The sequence below is a fragment of the Haemorhous mexicanus genome, chromosome 3, assembly GCF_027477595.1.
Source record: "Haemorhous mexicanus isolate bHaeMex1 chromosome 3, bHaeMex1.pri, whole genome shotgun sequence".
NCBI classification, from domain to species: Eukaryota; Metazoa; Chordata; class Aves; order Passeriformes; family Fringillidae; genus Haemorhous; species Haemorhous mexicanus.
The window spans coordinates 46,414,979-46,422,614 of NC_082343.1; the positions used below are offsets into that span (position 1 = coordinate 46,414,979).

The 7,636-nt window shown below is 45.8% G+C and overlaps 1 protein-coding gene across 3 annotated transcripts in view; it reads right to left on the bottom strand.

The window, feature by feature from the left end:
• Nucleotides 1–2,478, bottom strand: part of LYST (lysosomal trafficking regulator) — a 77,387-nt gene extending 74,909 nt beyond the window's left edge. For 2 of the 3 annotated variants that reach the window (XM_059841646.1, XM_059841643.1), the window contains exon 1: nt 2,364–2,478. The gene's annotated coding sequence lies outside the window, so the exon portion shown is untranslated. Of the gene's footprint in view, nt 1–1,148; nt 1,758–2,363 lie in introns of those variants that run through there. The other variant, XM_059841644.1, reaches the window with a different exon arrangement.
• Between the last annotated feature and the right edge of the window lie 5,158 nt (nt 2,479–7,636).

Consider the following 7,636-nt stretch of genomic DNA (forward strand, 5'->3'; position numbering starts at 1 on the left):
ACTGACAGGAGAAATACAGAGCTGAGCTTCCTGAAGTGCTTGTGAATAGAATCACAGTACTTGCTCATGCTCTTTGAGCTTGACTGCAAAGAAAACTATATCAAAACAGCAACTTACTTTCAATAAGTGTTAAGAATGAAGTCTCTTTTCCGGTGTTTACATATCCAGCGTCTAACTTTCCAACACATCCCATACTATTGCTCAAAGTACTCACAGATTCTTTCCCTACTATCTTAAGCTGCATTAACAACTGATGTGGTCACACACAAAAAGCCTACCAGGGACTATGAGAAAGGAGGAAGCAAAAGAAGCATCAAAGGAGAATCTTAATTAAATGGTTATTAACCTTACAGAAAAACTTCTTACAATCAAACATTTTTGATGGAAAGCTGTCTTTGAGTATGGTTAAAAAAATTCACAGGGTAAGGAGAAAGGGAAGGCAGGAAGTGAGAGACATCAAAAAAGCTCCTCTTAAGAAATCTGTATACAGTCTTATAAACCAACTCACAACTGACTTCCTTTGGCAACCGCCTTTGATTTTAGAAGTAAAGCATTGAAAACCATATGCTTCTAGCTTGCAAGAGTCTCTGTCCAAAGGACAACAAGTAGGAACAATTAAATTAAAACCCCTTAGGAAAAAGATGGGGTTTTTTTCCTTACCTATGATAATACATGAAAACAATATTATTTGTCATTCACTCTATTCGAAACATCCACCAGAAACTCTCAGAGCCAGTAAAGCACAAATTTTCTAAAGCACCTGGGAGGATGCTTTCTCCTTTGCACTGATGGTCTGGAAGCCTACAATACAGGCAAAAAGGAGACTCAAGAAGATTTTCCCAAATCCTTATCACACTGCAGCTCCATTATGATAAAAGCTCTATGCAGGCATGGTCTCTTGTCCAAGCAAGCAAAATCTGATCCTTTCTTCACGAATGGTTAAATGCTCCAGATACCTCTTTTCTGCTACCAGGCACAAGGTTATGATACATATGACTAAAACAGATAGTTATCCCACCACCTCATCAGCAACAGTACAGAAGCTTGTGTCACTAGCTCAAAGTTCTGTGTAGACCCTTATAATGAAGTCTTACTGATTCACCTGGCACTGCAAACAAGAAGGAAAAAAGAAGAAAAAAGTCTGCCACCTAGATTTTCTTCTTTAGCCAGTCCCACTTATAACCACATTAGATGCTTTTCCAACTCCTAGGTCATGACACGCAGTCATCTGATCTTCTTTCTGAATTTCTTCAATTGCTCTGTTTTCTCTTATACAATAAGTTTTATTTTCACTTCCAGTGATGCACTTGCTTTTCCTGCCTTCTCCCTTCACTGCAGAAGTTAGTAAAACGTAGCTCTTTAGTTCCTCTGGGGATATCAAGCAATATCTAATTCTTAGATTTTTGCTTTTCTCTCGGAGAAGCATCTTCGAATATTCTCCCCACAGTCAAAGAACAAGTACAAGAGTTTCCATAGCGCCTCTGTCCACCCATTTTGATGCATGTTTTTGAAAATGGGCAGCTCAGGTGCTGAAACTCTACGAGTCCTGTATATTCCACGTCCGCCAGCGCTATCGCGTTTCCGTGCATAGCCCTCATTTGCTTTTCTTCAATCCTTATGTGCAACACACGCCTCGCTGACAGCACAGGCTTTGTGTTCGCGCTTTGCGCCAGCACCTCGCACAGCGCTGCCCACCGCAGGCAGCGCACACGGAACAGCTCGGGCTGAAGGGACCACAGCGGGGCATCTGCTCCGAGCTCCCTGCTCAAGCAGGGTCATTCTAGAGCACGTGGCACAGGATTGAGTCCAGACGGTTCTTGAGCACCTCCAGTGAGGGAGACTGCAACAACCTCTCTGGGCAATCTGCTCCAGTGCTCGGTCACCCGCACAGCATCCCGGTAACACGGGAGGGGGCGGCGGAGAACCCGCACGCACCGTCTGGACACGCACACGGGCTATTAAACGTCGCCTTTCGGCAAAGGCCGAGGCCTCACGTCAGCGGCGACCGCTCTGGGCCTCCGAGCGCCCGCCGCCGGCCCCGGCAACACTCGGGCCCCGAGCCCGCGGCGCCCCTCCCGCCGCCGGCGGCCGCCGCTGCCCGGGAGCCCCGGGGCGGGCCAGGCCCCGCCCGCGCCACCTCCGGCGGCTCCTTCCGCCTACTCCTGCCGCCGCCGCCGCGCTGCCCGAGCCGGAGCGGCATCTCCAGGCGACGGCGGCGGCGGCGGCAGCGCCACTGACAGCCCGCCCCGGCTGCCGGCCTCGGCCCGCCGAAACCCGCGGGCAGGGCCTGTGCTGAGCGCCCTCCCACGGCCCCGCGCCGCCAGGCGAGCCCCCCGCGGTGGCGGTGCCCGTTCCGCCCTTACCCGCTCCTCTCCCCGCCAGAGCCGACGCGCCCGGCCGCCCGCTCCGCTCTTATCCCGCTGACAGCGTCCCGGCAGCCCATGGCGGGAGGTTCCTGCCCGGCCCCGCCGCGCCGCCCGCCCCCGTCTCCCCGGCAACACAGCGCCCGCCCCGCCCCGCGCCCGCCCGCGCCTCCCGCCCGCTCCGCGCCCGCCGCCGCCGCTCCGCCGGGCCGGCCGGGCCGCCGGTGCAAGGGCGCCCCTGGAAGTGCCGCGGCGAGCCTGGGACTGCCGGCTCCGCCTGCTCCTGAGGTCGGGCCGTGACAGCGCCCGGCAAGTGCCGCACGGGCAGCCGGCCGGCCTGCAGCTCCTGCTGGGGAGCCAACCGGGCAGGACGTCCCCCCTAATCCGGTTCACTCCACCGCCACCACCGCCACTACCCTGCCCGGCTTTAACGTCGACATTAAAAGCACCCTCAACATGCGTGTCACGTATCCGTGGCCATCCGCCCGCTGGCGTCTGGCGCTGCCGGGCTGCTGCGAGCCGCTGTCACTGCAGCGCTGCCTTGGCTCACGAAGGGCTCCGGAGGGTTTGCGCTCTGTTTCGGTGCTTGCTCAGAGTAAATTCTTGGAGCAGATTCACGGCTGCGGAGCTGGGCTTTGGCACTTGCCTGGAATGCCCAGAAGAAACGCTTGTCTTGAATGCTGTTTGTCCAACTCCCTGACAAAACAGGTTCTTCTAGGCAAATAAATAAATAGTGAGCCTTGACTGCATGTCACTGTTCTTGACTGCTTTGGGAATTAACCTTGCACGGCCAGGGCACTCAGTAATTTTATGAAAGGGAGAGCAATATGGCACAGGCAATGTTAATAAGAATATGCTTCATATATTTATGCATGCCTAGGTTTGGCATCACAATTTTGATTCTTGAAATCACAAAAAATGTGCATACAGAGGGTGAGCAAGTGTATCCTCACATCCTTATGCCTCTCCCTGGTGCATTGGCCTCCTACTCCCTGACCTTTGCTGCCTTTTCTGGTGAGGACTGTGTAATTGCGTTTTGCTTATCATCCCAGGGCCTGCTGGCTACCTTGGTGTCATTGGCTTTGTAAAACTTAAGCCAGGCTGCCTGCAAGGATTACATGGATGGACAGAGACAGATCTTGGGAATGCTTCAAACAGCAGGATCCCAGGACCCACCTGCCAAAGTAAGTTTAGATTCACACGAGGTAACAGCAGTTAAATCTTGCAAATATAAACTTTAATCTGCCTGTACACCCTGCTTCTCATACTTTTTCCCATGGCATCTACTTATGGCCACCTTTCATCTTTTTTTCCCTTGGCACCTGCTTTTGGCTGTTGTCCCGTGTTTGTGCTCACCTTATTGACAGGGAGCAAGCTATCCCTGTCAGATGGGTACTGGGCTAAACAGATCTCTATTCCAAGCCAAGACAGCAACTTCCCTGCAAGGACCAGATATGCAGGCCCCAAAATTGTGCCTTTCTCTGGGAATTAAGCCCCTAGGCAACACTTCTGCGCTCAAAAATTGTTTAAATCCCTCGAGAAAAGCAGTCCTAGGCAAGCACCACCAGTATTCCAATAGAACAGGAAGGAAGGGAGAGGAGCCTGACACTGCTTTGCTGCTAAGCGAGGTTACACAGCAGAGTCACAGAGCTGCAGGTGTGGGAGCCCCAGTGACACCCCATGTCCCCACTTAGGTACCCACCGTTGAGAAGCTCAGAGAGATAAGTGGCTTTCAAAGACACCCAAGCCTCTTCAGTGGCCACAGAGGACTTAAATGAAAGTTCAATCAATGTTTCAATCAATGTCCCAGAGTTGCTTATTCAGGCAGACTAAATCCTACCTTTAAGCCAGTTTATTTTAAACTCCTGGAGAATGTAGTAGGATTCAATCCAACCCATCCCATCTGGCACTGCAGCTACTGGAGAGGAAAGTGAGCCAAGATTCCCAAACCCAGGCTCAGGAAGTCCTGGCCCTAATAATGCTCTCACAAATCCTCTCTACTTCCTGCAGCTGAGAAGAAAGAGAAGTCTCTTCTACCTCAGAACTAGGACTTCCTGTTTACTGAAAAGTAGAGATACCACTTACTTTATCTTTCCTTCAGATCTTACAGTTGCCAGATGATGAATGCTTGTGTGTGTCCCTTCTCACTGCTGGCAGCATCCTGAAGACAGAGGTTTCTATTGACCTCTCCCGCAAAACTCCTGCGTGCCAGTACCTCCAAGGCTCTTTGCTGTTCCCTCTGCTGCTGCCCAGTTTTCCTCAGAAGCAGATGTAGGACAGGACAAACACAGTGCTTGACATTTGCACATTATCTACGGTTTCTCAAGGAGACCAGTGAAGCTAAGCAGGCTGTACATTGCCTTGTGTGATTGTACAGCAAAACTGTCACAGCAGCAATGAAAATGAAGTCAATGGCCAGCAGCACATAAACTAACCCTTGGAATATTAGATTTTGTAGTGCAAAGAATATGAACATTTCAGATTGGTAACATAAATTTTACTGAAAATAAGAGTTTTCAGGAGAAAATTGGCCATCACATACAAACATCTGAGTGAATCTTCACAAGGTATTTACTAAAATCTTTAGAAGGGAAGTATACCATAGCCTGAGTAGAACTGCACTGAACAGTTATCATGTGTGTTAAAAAAAGATTATAAACTGTTTGAACTAAAAATATTGTTGAGAAAGATAAGTAGGGGCAATTACAGATTTTATCAGAACGATGATGTTTTTCTCACTAGAATGCTTCAAAGCACAACCTTTCAGCCATGCAGATTTTTTTTTATAATTACAATAATTAAAGATCCTGCACAGATACACTATGCTTGCTCTTCAATTTCAAATCAGAGTTTTTCAGTAAGGTACTAAGCATTCTGAATTAATTTAAATCATTATACATTTGCATCACCTTCATGAAAGTGAGAAGAATGACACCAGTTCATACTAGAATAACTTCAGATCAAGTCTGTTTCTTCTTATCGTCACTGGTTCACTGATGACTCCCTCTATCCTACAAACAGTACCTGACTCTTACTTCAGCATCATTGTTCCTGGGTTTCTACTATAATTCTTTCTCTTCTGCATAAATGGAGACAATAGTAAGATGGGAAACAAGCAAGGAGCAAGAATACAAGTGGTATTTCCCTACTGTTCTCCTGAGCAGTAGAACAAGTCCACAGCACTGAGACCTGCACAGATCACACTGGTACTCAAATTCTTCAGTGTGTCGTACTAATGTTCGCAGAGAGTGGACTGATGTCAATGGTTCCAAAATTTTAGTGTTCAGTGAGCCACTGTCCATTCCTGGAATTTCTTAAGTACCCACTAGACATTTTTCAATAAAGGTCCATCTACTCTCATCATAAAGGTTTCAGCTGAAAGCCTTGCCAAGATAATGTAATGAAAGGCCTAGATTTTGTTAGCCCCTTTTACAGTCTCATTTTCTCTCCTTTCCAATGAGTATGTACCTGTCTTGGAAAATTTACCAGTGTTTTAATGATTTAAAACTGTGGAGTAATTAATAGAATATGTAATCTGTGTTAAGTCCATGATCTTGAATTGGAGTGGTTTGTGGAAAGGGCAACTTTTGTCAGCTGAGATGAGCAGCCTTGCAGCAGAGAATGAATAAGACTCTGTTTTCCCAAGGAAGCACATTACTCTTTTATTCCTATAGTACTTTAAAAAAATCAAAAGAGTGAACAAAGTATAAAACCAGTTTTGCACTTAGGGAATCAAGAAATTGTTAAAAAAACATTATAAAACATACTAGTCTATGTGTGGGTTAATCTGTATCATGGGCAGAAACAGCCTGTGATTATCTACTCAATTCCAGATCAGTGTTGGAGGAGTTAGCTGTTGAATGAATTCAAGGACAAAGAAATACAGGCTGAACACTCTTCAGGTTTGCATTTTTCATGTTTCACTGTTCATGGCCACAGTGGTATAGAAAGACCAGAGACAAAAGGAAAACATTATCTAGTAGGCACAAAGCAAAGGTGAAATTAAATGCTTTCAAAAGTGGTTTAAAGCACAGGAGCGGTAGAAAGTCTTCCTCGGTTGTTTATAATCCTTGTTTAGGTTTGCCTACTGCAAGCAGGACTTGATTTCCTGTCGTGCTTGATTTTTTATTGCAGTTATTCATGGTCAGCACACTCTGACACCAGGACGTTTTTACTCATGGTTCTAGGACCCATTTCCAAAACAGAACAGGAGGTAGCCAGATATCTTGGTGGAAATACATTGTATGACCCCTAAACTTGTTCAATATCTAATCTAGATAAAAGAATTAAAAATTACTTGCGTTATCAGTTTTTAATCAGTGAGTCTACTTTGACCAGCCTCGGCTTTTCCATTTAGAAGGAATTAATCTAATTTAAAGTTTACTCACAAACAGCTGAGGTAAATCACTGGTTGTAATGTGTGTTGAACTAGAATTAAATTGCCTTTAGTGAAGTGAGTTTGGGTGATGTAAGAAAACTTGATTTATGCAGAAATGATTGAAACTCAAATAATCCGCACTACAAAGAAGGAGAGAAGCCTAATGAGAAATGCAAATGGTTTAAAAACATAGACAGGACTTAGAGTCTCAATTTGCACCTACTCATGGCTTGTAAATGCATGAATTACACCAGATCACAGTCTCTTAGAGTTACACGTTGTCATGTGTCAAACAACTCACATCTCCTGCAGTAAACAGTCAGGCAAAGGATGTGCTCTTGAAGCCAGATAGTTCAAGAGGTGAAACTGAGATGAAATCTCATTAAAAGCATGTCAGACTGCAGTTTTCACGTGTCCTTATTAGGCCTACCATTGTCTTTAGCTGGATCTACAACCCATGGGAAAATACTGTCTTCCTAATCCACTGCAAGAAGCATATCTGCAGTTCTCAATAACACAGATGCTTTATATTATCTTATCCCAATCAATGCTTTGAACTGGTGTAATTCATAGAAAGTAGTATTATTTTTTAAAAACTTCTTTTTAGTAGCGGAAAAGTTCTAGCAGATTTTAATTTTCACCTGTTATGCACCATTTCTGAGTTTTTGCACTGCTCTTCTTGAAAAATTAAGATTGTACTTCAGAGTTTAGAATAGGTAGATATTTTATAAAGAGTAAACAGTACAAAAAGAGAAATTCACAAGAGCATGCAGAGGCCCCTGAAGGTGACCTTGTTTCCAGATTTGTATTTCTTTCATAATTTGCTTATCCATTCATATCCTAATAGAGATTATCCCCAAGAATTTGTTAAGATAGCAATCTGTTTTTTAAAGGA